The sequence below is a fragment of the Vitis riparia genome, chromosome 10 (assembly GCF_004353265.1).
Source record: "Vitis riparia cultivar Riparia Gloire de Montpellier isolate 1030 chromosome 10, EGFV_Vit.rip_1.0, whole genome shotgun sequence".
In the NCBI taxonomy this organism is placed as follows: Eukaryota; Viridiplantae; Streptophyta; class Magnoliopsida; order Vitales; family Vitaceae; genus Vitis; species Vitis riparia.
Window position 1 is genome coordinate 19,655,377 of NC_048440.1, and position 18,233 is coordinate 19,673,609.

The 18,233-nt window shown below is 37.8% G+C and overlaps 1 long non-coding RNA gene and 1 pseudogene across 1 annotated transcript; one reads left to right on the forward strand and one right to left on the reverse strand.

Annotated features, from left to right (window-relative positions):
• Window positions 1–1,253: 1,253 nt before the first annotated feature.
• Window positions 1,254–10,169, reverse strand: LOC117923193 (annotated as a pseudogene).
• Window positions 10,170–15,211: 5,042 nt separating this feature from the next.
• Window positions 15,212–15,813, forward strand: LOC117924375. The gene is made up of 2 exons (XR_004652764.1): window positions 15,212–15,274; window positions 15,595–15,813. It is a non-coding gene; the product is annotated as an uncharacterized LOC117924375 (long non-coding RNA).
• Window positions 15,814–18,233: the final 2,420 nt, after the last annotated feature.

Genomic DNA, 18,233 nt, shown 5'->3' on the forward strand with positions numbered 1-18,233 from the left:
AGATTAGATAAATGCAGACTTAATCATACTTCAGACAAAAAGACAAATCTCAACTAAATTTTTTTCCACGCCCTATGATTGTGGTTTTGTGAAATAGAAAATCATGAGGACAAGTTTGACACGCCTCTGCTGAACCAAAAGCTTACATGCCCATATGCACCAACACCAGGTGGGATCCATGCAGTTTTAGGAATCAAAAAGGCTTTTGCTTTATCAAATGAATATCCTTTTCACCTCTTTCCATAGAAGTTTTTTAAGAAAATGATAGCTCAAATCTCTAAATTTCTCCCACCCATGTCCCACTCTCATCCCCCTCATTCACTATTTTATTTAATTTTTTATTCAAATTTCTCTTATTTCACTTGTTTTCTACCGCAAGTGGCCACCTTTAATTAAAGTGCACATATTTAATTAATAAAAGTGATAAAATCAGACAAGGTTGGTTTGTACCAGAGGGCCAAGGACGTGGTTTTTGAACAAGCTGATAGAGACCATGTTGACTAAACCATAACTAAATCATACACTCACAAGTAGAAAATAAAGAAAACCAAGAGATTTTAGTCATGATTTAACGATTAATATGACTCTTCTCTCTGTATAATACACTAACACTAAAAAAATCCATTAATTAAATGAAAGAGAAACAGTGCAATGCTGAAATTCTCACTCTCCACTCAACTGCGGCCTCTCTATGTAGAATACACTAACACTAAAAAATCCATTAATTAAATGAAAGAGAAATAGTACAATGCTGAAATTCTCACTCTCCACTCAACTGCAGCCGCACACTCTAAAAAATAAAACTCTAAATCATAAAAGGATTTAATATACAATAAGAGCAAACTCATCATTCGTTATTGTAAGCTCAATAAGGAGCTTGACCCTAACATTACCTGCAAAACACAACTAAACTAATCTGAACTACACAATCCAACAAATAGGAGTGGCCACACATCAGCCAAAAATTGGCTGGTCAATTTTCCACAGGAGTATAAGAATAAAATTAACATAGCCTGGAAGAATAGATCTCTGTAGTAATTGACATCGCTTCGAAGAATAGAACTCTGCAGTACTGCATGTCCACTGTTGGAGAGGACCCCTTTGTAGAAGAATTTTTTTTTTTTTCCCCTCTAGAATTCCCAACCAAAATTGTTTATCTTAAGCCGTCAACAATGAATCGTGTGATAGAAATTGATCAGGAGCAAAGAAAACAAGAAGAGTCACATTTCAACATAACCTGCATCCCCATAATGCTAACGAGGGTGGAGCTCAGTAATTGAGGTCTCATTTACGGACATGCCTGCTGAAACATTATCAGAAGACTTGGTTACTACAGAATCAGTCCTGTAGCAAGGGTGTCTCTGGGCCCATGCTACCGTGCATGAAGAAAGCAGGTTGTGAAGGTAATGGGACAGTGAGAGAGTAGCTACTAAGCCTAAGAACAACTGAAGCCATTGTTGGTCTGTCAGCTACATTTTCTTAAACACATAACAACCCAATATGTACGCATCTCATAATTTCACTTCTTGAACCAGAGCTCACAGAAGGATCTATCAAATTTGAAACTGATCCATCCCTCCAACTTTTCCATGCCTACAATAAATTGACAATATACACATACAATTTCAAAGACGGGGTTCTTTAAGCATTTCAATTTTGTGTGCTTTACTTGTCCGATACTTCTAGGAAATGACTAATTTAACATAGAGATATTCATACTCACAAAGCTTATAAGGTCTTCCGCATTCTCCCCATTGCCGGAACAAGTGTTCTTTTGACCGCTGACTATTTCCAAAATCAACACACCAAAACTATAGACATCTAACTTAACCGAGAAGTTCCCATGCATTGCATATTCAGGAGCCATATATCCACTGCATATTGTGATTAATTAAGTCGATTTCATTTTTAATAATAGAATTCATGATTATATTAGGGGACATAATGAAATATTTGCTAAGTTTTGAGATTCCTTTGCTGAGATAATGACCTAAGAGATATAGAATTTTATCAACAAAAAAAATTAAAATTAGAAAAATACAGGATGTCATCATAATTGTTTACTCTAGCAAGATTTTGATATTTACAAGGTTCCCACAATCTTACTCGTATCACTTTGAGTTTGGTCTAGTGAAAATAACCTTGCCATACCAAAATCTGAAATTTTAGGATTCATTTCTTCATCTAGTAAAACATTGCTAGCTTTGAGATCACGATGAATAATTCGAAGTTGGGAATCTTCATGGAGATATAGAAGCCCTCGAGCAATGCCTACAATAATTTTGTAACGCCTTTCCCAGTATAATCGTTGACACTTAATAGGATCTGTGTATTTGTAAATAATGCATGTCATTGGAATGGATTATAATCTCTTTAACTCTTTCTTGATGAAAGAGATTATAATAGACATGGTCTGAAGTATATATGAAATTTGGGGAGAAGTTAAACCATACCAAATAGAAAGTGATCAAGACTTGAATTAAGCACAAACTCATAGATGAGAAAGTCTTTCAGTTCCTTCTAAGCAGAAACCTAGGAGTCTAACCAAATTCTTGTGTTGAAGTTTAGCCATTAACAGGATCTCATTCCTGAATTCTAATTCTCCTTGCTTGGAACCCTTGGACAGCCTTTTCATAGCTATTTCTTGTCCATTAGAAAGTGTGCCCTGAAATATATCACAACAAAGTATAATATCCAAGACACTTTAAATCAAGCCTGAAGGAATTTAGTAATTTGAGTTGAGCTTTTTTTTTCTTATTATGGTAATGTTTAATTACCTTGTAAACAGCTCCAAATCCTCCTTGTCCAAGCTTATTAGAATCAAAAAAGTTATACGTTGCATTTCTAATAGGAGCAAGGTTGAATTGCAAAGATTCCACATTCAAAATTTCATCCTTGGCTACACAAGTCAAGTTGACAGACAACTGTAATGAAGTAAGAGCATCTTTACATAGGAGTAACATAAATACAGGAGAGTTTCAATGTCTACTCTCTTCAAATTGATAAATGGTAGTTTTTTTCATTTATTCTTTCATTCGTTCATGTACAGAGTATATATAGAGAGTAATCACCATTCTAAGAATGGGAAAGAATGATACAAAGAAATAATGATATAAGGAAAGAACAACTAATATCCTAATATCTCAACTTTCCTAATACCTCAACATTCCTAATATCTCAACTTTCCTAATATCTCAACACTGAATTATATAAGGAAAGAATGATATAAGGAAAGCATTCCTAATATCTCAACACTCCCCCTCAAGTTGGTGCATAGATGTCACACATGCCCAACTTGTCTAAAAATTCTGAGAACACTTTACTTGAGACAGCTTTGGTGAGGATATCGGTCAATTGATCTTCTGATCGAATCTTAAGCAATTCCACAATCTTATCATCCAACTTTTCCTTAATGAAGAATCTATCCACCTCGACATGTTTTGTACAATCATATTGTACTGGATTATGAGCAATGTCACATGCGGCTTTATTGTCACAAAATAATCGGATTGGTTGCCTAGATAGGTAACCTAAATCCTGTAAGAGGAGTCTTAGCCATAATGCCTCACAAAGTCCTAGAGTCATACCTCTAAATTCCACTTCTACACTTGAACGAGCGACGACATTCTGCTTCTTACTTTTCCATGTCACAAGATTACCACCTACAAAGGTAAAGTAACCAGATGTAGATCGGCTATCATCCACTGCACCGGCCTAATCAGCATCAGTATATACTTCTATACTCTGATGATCAACATTTTTAGCGAACAAAATTCCCTTCCCATGAGCATTCTTCAAATACCTCAAAATATGCATGACTGCATTCATATGTTGCTCTCCAGGACTATGCATGTATTGACTCACTACACTCAATGCATAAGCAAGATCTGGTCTTGTATGAGCTAAGTACATTAATCTCCCCACAAGTCTTTGGTATCTTCCCTTATTGGTTGATACTTGATTAGGCTCAACACACAATTTCAAACCTTTTTCTATTAGTGTATTAACAGGTTGACATCCCGACATTCCAGTCTCCTGTAAAAGATCTAAGGCATACTTTCTTTGAGACAAAAAATTCCTTCACTTGATCGAGAAACTTCAATCTCAAGAAAGTATTTCAGAGGACCTAGATCTTTCATTTTGAATTCTCTATATAGATAATTCTGTAGAGTTTTTCTTTCTTCAGGATCATTTCCTGTAACTACCATGTCATCCACATATACGATGAGTGTCGTAATCTTACCATGTTGTTTTTTCAGGAACAAAGCGTGATCTAAGTTACTTTGACGATAGCCAAAAACTCTCATTGACTTTGTGAACCTTCCAAACCATGCTCTCAGGGATTGCTTCAACCCATACAATGACTTCTTCAATTTGCACACCTTCTGACATTGCTTTTCTGACACCATGCATCCTGGTGGAAGATCCATATATACTTCTTCACATAACTCGCCATGCAAAAAGGCATTTTTCACATCGAATTGTTGTAATGGCCAATCCAGGTTTGCAGCTAAAGACAGTAATACTCGAACTGTGTTGATCTTAGCTACAGGTGAAAATGTCTCTGTGTAGTCAATTCCATAAGTTTGAGTGTACCCTTTTGCTACCAGTCTTGCTTTAAATCGTTCAATACTACCATCTGCCTTGTACTTCACAGTATAGATCCAACGACACCCAACTAGTTTTTTTCCTGGTGGATATTCTACGAGTTCCTATGTTTCATTCTTCTGCAATGATTTCATCTCTTCATTCATGGCTGCTTTTCACCTTGGATCAGCTAAGGCTTCCTGCACATTGTTAGGAATAGCTACAGTAGATAATTGATTTACAAATGACTTATGTGATTCAAACAAACGATGGTTAGACACATAGTTGCTCATGGGATATTTGACTTTGGTAGACAATTCAGGTTCATATGTGGGTTTAGGAATACCTCTATTATGACGGTGTGATAAACGTTTCATGAATGGATCAGGTTCCAAATTAAGAATACCCTCAGCAAACTACAATTGGTTTGGTATTTCAATGAAAGCATCTTCATACCCAAATTGTTCAGATGGTTCAATTGTATTGTCTCTCCCCTCTTCTATCACTTCTTCAGTTTTTGGGTGGTCATTACTATTTGGTTCTAGAGTTGTACCACTCATATCCAATTCACCAGCTTTTTGGTTCACTAGTTCAGATTGTCCAGATTCATCCTCCTTAGAGATATGATAATCATAATCGAGAGTCTGAATTTCCTTATGGTACTCCCCTTGAAGTTCAGACTCATATGAAAAATACATTGAATCTTCATGAAACACCACATCCATTGTAATAAACATTCGTCAAGTTGGAGGATGGTAACATCAATATCCCTTTTTGTGTAATGCATATCCAACAAACACACATTGCAATGCATGAAAAGTTAACTTGGTGCGTTGGTGTTTGTGTAGATGCACAGATTCCACGCAACCAAAAACACGAGGAGGTAGATTTATGACGGTTGGGGCAACTACGGAATTAGTAAGAGCTTGGAGAGGTTTTTGGAAGTCAATTGAGCTGGAAGGTACCCGATTGATCAAGTATGCAGCAGATGTGATTGCTTCTCCCCAATAAGATATTGGTATTTTTGTTGCTATCAAGGAAGCACGAGCAACCTTTAACAAGTGCTGATTTTTCCGTTCAACGACTCCATTTTGTTAGGGTGTATTGGAATAAGTAGTCTGATGAATGATGTCATGTCCTTCCAAATACTTTTGAAGATCAGAACTTTAATATTCTCCATCATTATCGCTATGCAAAACCCGAACCTTTGCATTGTACTAAGTTTCAATCATTTTATGAAATTTTTAAAACAACAAGTTCACTTCATCTTTGGTCTTCATCAAGCATAACCAGGTCATTCTGGTACAATCATAAAAAAAAAATAAAAAAAATAAAAAAAAAGTAACAAACCAACGTGAGCCACTCAAAGTTGGGACTTTGGATGGGCCCCAAACATCAGAATGTATAACCATAAAAGGAAGCGGACTTTTATTCAAAATTAAAGGAAACGAAGCACGATGGCTTTTAGCCAATTCACAAATATCACAACGGAAACCAGAAATATCACTCTTTGCAAACAAACTAGGAAACAATTTTTTTAAATAACCAAAGGAAGCATGTCCCAAACGTCAATGCCACAACCAAATTTCAGACTTTTTCTTCTTCCCCTTAGATCCATCTGTCATCAAGGCTTGTTGCAACTTATTTGAATCCTTTGACTGCAAGTCCAAGTAATAGAGTTTTCCTTGCTTAATACCACAACCAATCATCGGTCTTGTTTGGATGTTCTTAATAACACAAAATTCAAGCCAAAAAATGACAATACAAGATAAGGCTGCAGTGATTTGAGAAACTGACAAAAGATTGTAATCTAAATATGGAACAACTAAAACAGAATCCAAATTCAAAGTATCAATAAGAGTTAAGGATCCTTCCCAATGACTAGGGTTGTGTTACCATTGGCTGTGGAAACAATTTTTTATGAGGAATGTCTAAGGGGTGAAACCTGTCTAGAATCAAAAGTCATATGATCTGTAGCACCAGAATCAATTATCCATACACTATTAATAACAGGTGTAGAAGTATTTAAAAACTTACCACCATAATCTGTAGTGACTACCAATGTAGAGGCTTTCTCAACAACATTAGCCTTTTTTTTTTTTTTTTGGCAATAGTTGCAGTCGAGGTTTTCATGGAATCCTTCTTTCGTTGATCACGATTATTATCATTAATAACAAAGTGGTGATAGCCTAAACATGATCTAAAGGTCCATGGTTCAAACCCTCGGTTCCTCATTGTTTTCCTGGTCATACCAAGAGTCGTTGCTTTGAAATTGTGGGATATCCAGACTTGTGGGATCAGTCTTATTGCAGTGAGTGCATTTGAAGGTTGACTTATCAATATTAGAGCTTGTCTTAGGATGGTTGATCATTGTCAGACTACCATAACGACAAAATATCCAGGATTTTAGTTCCATGGCTCTAATACCATCTTCAAATTGATAAATGGTAGTTTTTTTCATTCATTCTTTCATTCTTTCATTCGTTCATGTACAGAGTATATATAAAGGGTAATCACCATTCTAAGAATGGGAAAGAATGATACAAGGAAATAATGATATAAGGAAATAACAACTAATATCTTAATATCTCAACTTTCCTAATATCTCAACATTCCTAATATCTCAACTTTCCTAATATTTAAACATTCCTAATATCTCAACACTGAATGATATAAGGAAAGCATTCCTAATATCTTAACATACTCAACACAAAATCTTGTATTAATAGCCGAAATTTAATTATTCCCAATTGCAAAATCTCATTCTTAGTCCATACAAAATTTCATTTATTTGTTTTTATTATATTATTTAAACTTTTTTAGGAGAGTAGTTCCAGCAAAAAATAGAAAGCAACTTTTTGAATAACAAGTAATGGGGGTAGTTCATTTGAACTTACTTTCATCTATGTCTCTTAGCTTTCTCATTCTCAAAAAGAGTCAGATGCAGGAGATGAGTATCACAGAAACAACAGTCAGGATAACAACGATGATTATAGTTTGGGTTATGTTACTTTTTCCTGCAAAAACACAAATTTCCTCTGATCAAATTTCGCGGTGCTGAACTTTGGACTTGCTTTATCTAGTGGAGAGTTGGCATGCATCATGGAATTTGGCCAAACTAATATTTTTGTTCCAGTCCAGTCCAGGATGATATTAGATTTTTCATTTTCTAGACGATTCAATCGAGTCTCTTTCTTTCCTAATTAAAAAGAAATTAGGAGTCGTATGGGCAAATATAAATGGAATAAATTTTTGTCCTTAATCATGATTTTTAATTTATATCACGTCAACCTATTTATAGAATGAACATGCATGTTTCCTAAATATACTGATCTTCCATACTACAGATTTTTTTATTTAAATTCAAAGTTTGATTATATTCTTGTGACCATTGAAGAATATGAGAATTTAGATTCTATGATCATCGATCAACTTGTGGAATCATCGTAAGCCTATGAAAATTAAAAGAGAACCAAGAAAAATTTATTAGAACAAGTTCTTCGAACAAAACTTTCATTGAAAGAGAATGAAGAAAATTTTAATGAAAGAAGTTAGAATAACCATGGCCATGGACATGGTTGTGGATGTGGGCCAGCAATAAAGGAAGAGGTAGTTTTGTATATGGACGTGTTATGGATTTAGGGTCCTATATGTTTAGAGTGGATGTTTTTAAATACATCTTTTACTAGTATAGTACTACTAATTTTAGTCCACAATTAAACTCAATAGAATTTTAAATTGATATGATATAAAAATTTGATCAATAACATTAAGACCTAATTTAAATTTAGGCCTGAGAGACCAAATTTTGCGGAGCCGCCCACATACTTGCTTTAAAAAAAATTCAAGTCAAAAGAAGCATCATTTTCGCTGAATGTAGTCAGTCACACGCATGCTAAAATATTACAACAAAATATTAAGAACTTTTAATTTTACCCTTCCTCCCGGCTTCTCTTTTGAGAAATTCCATGTACATGATCAGTCTTCAAGTTTTCTTGCCTTTGAAGAAATGCATGTCAAACCCGGTTGGCCAAGCATATATAAACATTTTTCATATAAAAGATTCAATAAGCTGAGATTTGATATTTATATCTGGACTCGGCATTTCTTGGCAACGTTGGCATTTTGACTTTGGGTTGGATGGATGATCCGAAACCATTCGAAATTTGAACAGATTACAGATGTAACAATAATACAGCACCTCCAAGAAAGTTGATGATTCGTTCCCAATTGGTGTCTCAGCTGATTCGTATCCTCTCAATGGTCCCTGACAGTGGTGCCATTTGATTCGTGTCCAGCTAGTGTCCCTTGATTGTGGTCCTTAGAAGGGAGTAATCAACAAAATTTATAACATATTACACCATGTAATAGGATAGCCTTAGCTAGCATAGCATAGTGGCTCTAGGGTCGTTCACTGGGATGGGTTTTCACTCCACAATTGATATTAATCCAAAGATGAATTGGTGCCTTTTCATTTCAAGGTTAGCTTTAAAAGAAAACATAAAGATGTTTAAATGAAAAAGGTTTGGTTTTAAACTAACCAAAAATAGTAACTGATTTTAATTACAAAGAAAAGTGTTTCTTGGAGTTTCAGATCACTAGGCTCAGATTCCTCATACAAAAAGAGAGTTCCAGTCACTTGTTTCTTTTCCTCGCATTAGAGAATTAACATATAGTTAATTCTCTAACCGGTGTGGTACAGATGCTTCCCTTTAATGGGTTCAAACACTAAATCCCTCTCACTGATGCACCTTGCAATGGCTCATGCCTCTCACCTAGCATTTGCCATTCAAGGTGATCTTTATCCTTGGATTTCCCTTCACAAGCTTGCAAGAGATAACTAATGGATGTCTCCTTAGAGTCCAAAAGCTTACCAAGTGTTGGCTATTCTAGAAAATCCTACCTTCAAACCACCTCCCAAAGGCTCACAAGAGATAAACAAGTGCATCTCAATGGATGGAGATCACTTGCCTTATCAAGTGTTGGCCCAGGTGAGTTAAAGGCGTTTTAAGTTAACTAAAAAGATAAAAACCATTAACGGGTCACACTTTCTCTTCATTAAAAACTAAAACAACAAAACTTCCAATTTATGCATGAAGAAACTTACCCGGCTTACTTCACTCCAAGAGACGAAGAGCCTAGCCTCTCATCCTCTGAGGAAAAATCCTCAGAGTTTGGTTGGCTAGAAAGAAAACTAACGAGAAAACAAAAATATGAAGGAAGAACAGAGCAAGTGCTCTGTTCGTCGATTCTATATATGATATCTATATCATCTTCTTTACATTGGTTCAAAGATATATATAGAGAAGATATTTTCTAAGAAATATCCCAGTAATATCTTTGACTTATTACAAGGAGAAAATAGAAATTTACACAAAATATCTTGAGAGAAAAAATCTAACTTAGTCGGTGGCAAATATCGGGAAGCTTCAGGAGACACCGCGGCACTGTGCAAAATCCGGGTAATCTGAAATGTCGGCCGCGGATCTCTCCAGGTGAGCGCTATCAGAAGATCCGGACATGCCTGTCCGAGGAAGTTGAAACGCCTTCCTCTCCCATTCGGCGTCAGAGGATCCGGACATGTCTGACCGGGGAAGTTGAAACGTCTTCCTCTCCCATCCAGATGTGAGATATCCCGCGCCGCAAGGCTATCCGGATCAACTACATCCGGATTCCCCCGGGTGGAAGGAACTATACCTGCGCGCCGCAAAAGGGGGTCTGTCTGCGTGTGTAAGGTGTAGGGATCTATCCGGCTCAACTCCATCCGGATTCCCCAAGAGGACATGCACCGCCATGCTATCCGGCACTCGTGAACACACACTCCGGATGATAGCATATCCTATCTAGATATGTTGTCCGGATCATTGACTACAGTGAGCAAGCCTTACTACAGCCCACGTTCCGCCGCTCTCCAATGGTGTGTCCGAACGCCCTGTCTGGACATCTTTTGCCATGGATTCCTAAAGAACTCTCCTCAATCTCAGATTGCTTTGGTGATCAAAAAGCTATCAAAACACCAAAACTTAACACAATTTGATTAGAATTGATTGCAAGGGTCCTTAATATGTTAATTGGGTTAAAAGGTGATAACTACTACTCAAAAGTGTTTAAAAGAGTTTATTACAAGCTATCAAATAGCATTTTTTGAGTAGTAATCAGTTGACTTCCATTCCTCCATCAGCATATTTATAGGCATTAGAGTATATATGGATTTTATCTAAAATTCTTTGCAATCGCATTCACAATAGGGCGGCCTGAAACGAAGAAAATTGGTTGTTTGGGACTGCTTGTCTTCATTTCATCCATTCAAATGCACCTTCTCACTATCGCTCTTGGACAAAATTTCCTAAGGCAATTCTGCATGCGGGAGAGAGGTAACTACACCAACGACAGTGCCTACCAGGCAAACCTGGACAGCCTCCTCTCCACCTTCTCTAACACCACAGTTGACTACGGGTTTTACAATTCCTCTGCTGGCGAAGTAAAGGCAATTGCACTCTATAGAGGTGATCTCACGCCAAATACATGTCGTAAATGCATTGGCACCTCTAGTCATGAACTTAGAGGGCTTTGTCCCAACTACAAGGAAGCATATATATACTACGATAATTGTATGTTAGGCTATTCTAACCGCTCCATATTCAGCATCAACAAACTTTCTCCAATTTATATTTCAACCAAACTTGAAAATTTCTCAGATGTGAACCAGACTAATCAGGTGCTGCTAAAATTGTTGGGCAACCTAAAAGATGAAGCTGCCTCAGGCAGTCCTCTTCGAAAGTATGCAGTGGGAGAAGCAACGGTTGGCTTTGAAACCATATATGCACTTGTGCAGTGCACTCCTGATTTACAAAAGTAGCAATGCACGAACTGTTTGGATGATCTTGATGTATTAATTCCAAAGAATTTTTCTAAAGGGAAAAATGGACTAACTGCTATAGGGCCAATCTGTAACTTCAAGTACGAGGTGTTCCGTTTCTATCAGTCTCGACCTGATGCACCATCATCATTTCCATCTCCAACGGGTGATTCTCCTTCTCCTGCAGCATCCAATGACACAACTGGGAACGGTATGCAACTCAACCTCCATGCATGCTTTGAATATTGCAGGGATTAAAGGATATTTGTTATGCTTTTAGATTAAATAGCATGAAGCACTGGAAAAACCTACACTTTGGCATGTATATCTACTAGGAGGATGCATGTTCATGTAATAAATTGGTAGCCATGATATGAATTGCAAATCATCAAGGTTTCGGGGCAACTGAAAAAATACAGTGAGCCAAAAACAATTAAATGTCTACACAATTACGTGTAGGAATTAACAGCAAAGCCCTCAAATGCATAGCTTTCTTTTCAATTTTTTTAATTTTTAATTTTTCTTTTCTTATATATTTTGCCATAGAAGTGATAAATATTTCTTTATTTAGTCTAGATCAAAGTCTTAGAGTAGGCAGTATTTTGCTAATATAGGTAAAATATTTTCCTCACAATCTTTAAAACATATTATTAGATTAAGAAATGAAGATATTTGACTGAATTAGATTGGAGACAAAAATATGCTTAGTACAATAGTGCACTATTAAACATTATTTAGTCTTTAAGTTCTATTAAGTCATGAACTTGTATACAAGCCATTCTCAAGTATGCTTTGAATGCAAGGAACTGGCATCTCAAGTTGGCCTGAAACCAATGTGGTTGATATGGAACTTGTATAATCCTTTCTCAAGTTTGCCTTGAAGAAGAGCCTTCTTCATATCCTGATCCTTAACAAGAAAAAAATTAGGATGAAATTCAAAGAATGAATTATTGTTTGTGCTGAATTTGGATCTACTGATGAGGATTGTAGCAAGATGAGGGACATGAAAAAAAATTTGTAAACGGAAGGACTTGAGAGAGGATTTAAAAGATTTAGACCCAACATGCAAATGGATAGTTTCTTATCATTATCAATAGACTTTGTCATTCCCCTGATATGGATGAATATCTGAGAAAGTATCAGCAGATTGGGATGGATGGTGTGTTGCACCAATGTCAAGAAACCAATACTCACTATTTGCTATAGAAGGGGAGGGCACCGTAGCTTGTATTTGATTGCAGATAGAATTACATGAAGGATTAACAGAATTTTCGGGTAAGGTATTAGGACCTTGAAAATGGATACCAAATCTATGGTAGCATGTAACAACTGCATGGCCAAATTTACCACAAAGTTGACACTAAGGTATAGTGCCATTGCCATTGTTATCGTTCCTATGATCTTTCCCACAGCCATCTGTACGTCCCATCCTTGATTATGGCAAGAATTAACCTTGTTGTTGAAGTGATTGTTACCTCTACCATCATAATATTTTCTTGTGTTAGTGTGTCGTCCTTGTATGGAAATATTAGCAGAAATAGTTTCTCCTTCTGCTACTAAATTTTGAAAACTTAGTCTTTGTTCATAGGTGAGTAAAATGTTGTGGACTGAATGAATGGAGACATCAACTTCACGGACTGTATTTAAACTATTTGTCTGACTAACAACCTAACAAAAACTGACCTATCTATCTAAGTGTAACCACTTATTTTCAAGCACATCAGCAGCAGCAGTTACACTGGTAAAATCTGTGTGAACGATATTGATATCCATCAATACCCACTCAATCCTTCTGTCTTTTCCGGCATCTTGAAGAAAGTTGACTTCTAATACTCTGAAAAGTATAAGCAATGACAGTCGTTTCAAGTCAAGAATATATAGTGCCCAAAATAATACTTAGCCATTTTAGAGACCTAGGTGAAAGAACGTCAATGGGTTCCACGGAGCTCAATCTTTTCTTTACTTCATCCGTTCTCCTACTCCTTCCTCTCATTGTTGCCCAGCAGCCAGTTGTCCTAAACCTGAACTGCGTTTCAAATGAAGGCAATAAGTCCATGAATAACAGTACCTGTCACGCAAACCTCAATAGCCTTTTCACCTCCTTCTCTAGAACCCTAGTTGACTACGGGTTTTACGCTGCCGGAAACTATTCCGACACGGTGAACGCAACTGGGTTGTGTAGACCAGATCTGGTGCCAGATGCATGTCGTAGTTGTATGAAAAACTCTAGCGATTATCTTAGACAGCAATGTCCCAACTCCAAGGAGGGAAATATACATTGCAACATTTGTATGCTACGATACTCCAACCGCTCCATATCTGGCAGTAGAGAGTCTCGTCCACCTCATGTGAAGGGAAGTTTTGGAAATTTCTCTGATACTAGGTCAATCAGGTGCTGTTAAAATTGTTGCGCAACCTACAAGATGAAGCTGCATCAGGTGGTCCTCATCAGAACTATGGAGCGGCTGAAGTTGTCGTGAATGACTTCCAGACCACACATGCACTTGTATTAAGGAAATTATATGTTAGTTATTGTGTGATTATCTTGACATAATTAGCTGATTGTATAGGAGCATAATTTGCCTTATATTTCTGATTCTGTAGCTATAATTTAGGAGAAGATTAGATCAAACATGTGTGTATATATACTACATTCTGTTAATGAGAAAGGTATCCAATTTGAAGCCAATCTCTTTATTCTTGTTATGGTATCAGAGCCAGAACAACAAACCACCATGGCTGGCAGTCAGAAGGCTTCTGGATCAGAAAACAAGACCATCGATCCTTCACATCCCCTCTATATTCATCATTCAGATCAACCAGACCATGTTTTGGTGCCCATCAAATTAAATGGGGTCAACTATCAATCATGGAGCAAAGCAGTTATTCATGCCCTTACTGCCAAGAAGAAGATCAGCTTCGTCAACGGGACAGTTGAAGAACCATCGTAGGAAGATGAACCCTTTATGTTTGAACAGTGGAATCAATGCAACAGCATGATACTTTCTTGGCTAACTCATGCTGTTGAATCAGACATTACTGAAGGAATTATCCATGCTAAAACAGCACGCGAAGTGTGGGTTGATTTACGCAACCAGTTTTCTCAAAAGAATGCTCCAGCGGTTTTTCAAATACAGAAATCAATCGCCACCATGTCGCAAGGAACGATGACAGTAGCTACATATTTTACAAAGATCAAAGCCTTATGGGACGAGCTTGAGACATACCGTTCCCCGCTGACCTGCAACCAACGGCAAGCACGTCTCGAGCAAAGGGAGGAAGACCGTCTTATGCAATTTCTAATGGGTTTGAATGAGTCATATAAGGCAGTGAGATCCAATATTTTGATGATGTCGCCATTGCCCAATGTCCGTCAAGCATACTCTTTAATTGTCCAGGAAGAGATGCAACGGCAAGTTTCTTCTGAGCCAACCGAGAATTTCTCAATAGCTGCCGCAGTCCCGAGAAAAGGAGGTAATCCAAGACAGAAAATGTGTGACCATTGTAACAGATCCGGACATACCATAGATGAATGTCGGACTCTTAAATTTCACTGTAAGTTCTGTGATAAAAGAGGTCACACGGATGATAGATGCCGACTGAAAAATGGGAGCAATAACAAAGCGGGACAATTTCGAGGACAACGTCCTTTTGATCGTGGGAATCAGCCCTCAGCAAACGCGACAGAATCCCAGGAAATGTCTGATTCGACTTCTTCTAGTACAGTCCAGGGGTTCACTACAAAACAAATACAACAGTTGGCTCAAGCAATTCGTGCATTAAATCACAGTAATTTCGGTAATATTGACGCATATGCAAATGCTGCAGGTTTAATTCCATCAACTCTTGTGTCTGTTAATTCTAGTAGTACGAGATCTTGGATTTTGGATACAGGTGCCACGGATCACATCGTTTCCCACATGTCTCTTTTCACTGATCTCAAACCTTCTAATGTCACAACTGTTAATTTACCAAATGGTGTAGTATCACCAATAACACACACTGGCACCGTTATTTTTTATTCCCAATTGACCCTTAAAGATGTTTTATGTGTCCCATCCTTTAACTTGAATTTAATTTCGGCTAACAAACTCGCAAAAGATCAGAATTGCTGCATCATATTCTTTCCTGACTATTGTATTTTGCAGGACTTGGTTTCGGGGAAGATGATTGGCTCGGGTAAACAGCGTGGTGGTCTATACTACATGCATCCATCAACAAATAAATCGGTTGTCTTTCATGTTTCTCAACCGTCTGACTTATGGCATTTACGCCTGGGTCATCCCTCTTTTTCTCGTTTTAAATTATTATCACATTTGCTTCCAGATGTTCATAAAGAATTAGGAAATCATTGTCCAATTTGCCCACAAGCTAAGCAGACACGCTTGCCCTTTCCCAAAAGTTCAATAACTACAAAATTTCATTTTTCTCTTTTACATTGTGATGTCTGGGGTCCTCACAAAATTCCTGCACATACTGGTTCACGTTATTTCCTTACAATTGTTGACGATTTTTCTCGTTGCACATGGATTTTCCTTATGCATCATAAATCAGAAACACAATCTTTGTTAACTAATTTTGTGCAATTCGTCAAAACTCAATTCCACACAGATGTTCAAACGGTAAGAATGGATAATGGCACAGAATTTATTCCTCTTCGCATCTTTCTTCAAAATAAAGGAATCGAACTTCAAACCTCTTGCATTTACACTCCGCAACAAAACGGAGTTGTAGAACGCAAACATCGACACATTTTAAATGTTGCCCATTCTCTCATGTTTCAATCAAATGTCCCACTTAAGTTTTGGGGGAAATGTGTTTTAACAGCCGTTTATCTGATAAACCGCATTCCGACTCCATTGCTCTCAAACAAATCACCATTCGAGGTCTTATATAATCGGCCTCCTTCACTCACACATTTGCGAGTTTTTGGTTGTGAATGCTATGTAACCATTGTTCACCCCAAACAGAAATTTGACCCTCGGGCATCTATTTGTGTTTTTTTGGGGTATCCACATGGAAAAAAAGGCTATAAAGTACTCGATTTGCAAACACAAAAAATATCAGTCAGTCGAGATGCATTCTTTCGGGAAAATATTTTTCCTTTCCATCCTAGTTCTTCTCAATCTCAACAACATTCACCTTCTCTTCCTTTACTGCTTCCCATTTCTTTCGATTCCACACCTCAGCCGATATCTCTTCCTCGTTTTTCTCCAAGTTCCACTCCTCCCTTGTCGCATCACAATCCTGTATTATCTCCACCTTCCTCTAATACTGATGTTCCCGAACCTTTATCCCCAGAATCAGTTGCGTCACCCTTACCTTCTTCTCCATCTCCTTCTTCGCTTTCTTCCCCACCTTCCGTGCCCTCAGTACCCTCCAACACGTCAGCCCCTTCCCCCACCCATGAACCCCCTCTTCGACGTTCCACTCGTCATATTCAACCTCCTGCCTGGCACCACGACTATGCCATGTCTGCCCAGCTTAATCATTCTTCCACGCAATCAAGTTCTCGTCAAGGTACAAGGTATCCCCTCTCTTCTCACCTTTCTTTTTTTCGTTTTTCACCCCATCACCGTGCTTTTTTAGCTCTTTTGACAGCCCAAACCGAACCTTCATCCTTTGAACAAGCTGACTGTGATCCACGTTGGCGCCAAGCCATGTCCACTGAACTTCAGGCTCTAGAACGAAACAACACTTGGGAGATGGTCCCTCTTCCTCCGGGACACAAACCCATTGGCTGCCGCTGGGTGTACAAGATCAAATACCATTCTGATGGAACCATTGAACGCTATAAAGCCCGTTTGGTTGCCAAGGGCTACACACAAGTCGCCGGTATCGACTATCAGGAAACCTTTTCTCCAACTGCCAAACTCACCACTCTTCGCTGTTTGCTGACTGTCGCAGCTTCCAGAAATTGGTACATCCATCAGCTTGATGTGCACAACGCATTCCTTCATGGCAATTTACAAGAAGAGGTTTATATGACTCCACCTCCTAGTCTTCGCCGACAGGGGGAGAATCTGGTATGTCGGCTTCGCAAATCTATTTACGGTTTGAAACAGGCATCACACAATTGGTTCTCAACTTTTACAGCTACTGTTAAGTCTGCGGGTTACATACAGTCCAAGGCAGATTATTCACTTTTTACTAAATCCCAAGGTAACAAGTTCACTGCTATTCTCATTTATGTTGATGATATCCTGTTGACTGGTAATGATTTGCATGAAATCAAGATGCTCAAGACTCATCTGCTCAAGCGTTTTTTTATTAAAGACCTCGGTGAATTGAAATATTTTTTGGGTATAGAATTCTCTCGCTCTAAAAAGGGAATCTTTATGTCTCAAAGAAAATATGCATTAGATATTTTGCAAGACACAGGATTGACAGGAGTGAAGCCCGAAAAATTTCCAATGGAGCAAAACTTGAAATTGACTGATGAAGATGGCGAGTTACTTCATGATCCAAGTAGGTATCGGAGACTGGTTGGCAGATTAATATACTTGACTGTAACCAGGCCTGACATAGTGTATTCAGTACGTACACTAAGTCAATTCATGAACACACCTCGGAAGCCGCACTGGGAAGCAGCATTACGGGTCCTCCGATATATTAAAGGATCACCAGGTCAAGGTCTTTTTCTTCCATCTGAAAATAATTTAACACTCAGCGCATTTTGCGATTCAGATTGGGGAGGATGTCGTATGTCAAGACGTTCCGTTTCTGGTTATTGTGTTTTCCTCGGATCATCACTCATCTCTTGGAAATCAAAAAAACAAACGAATGT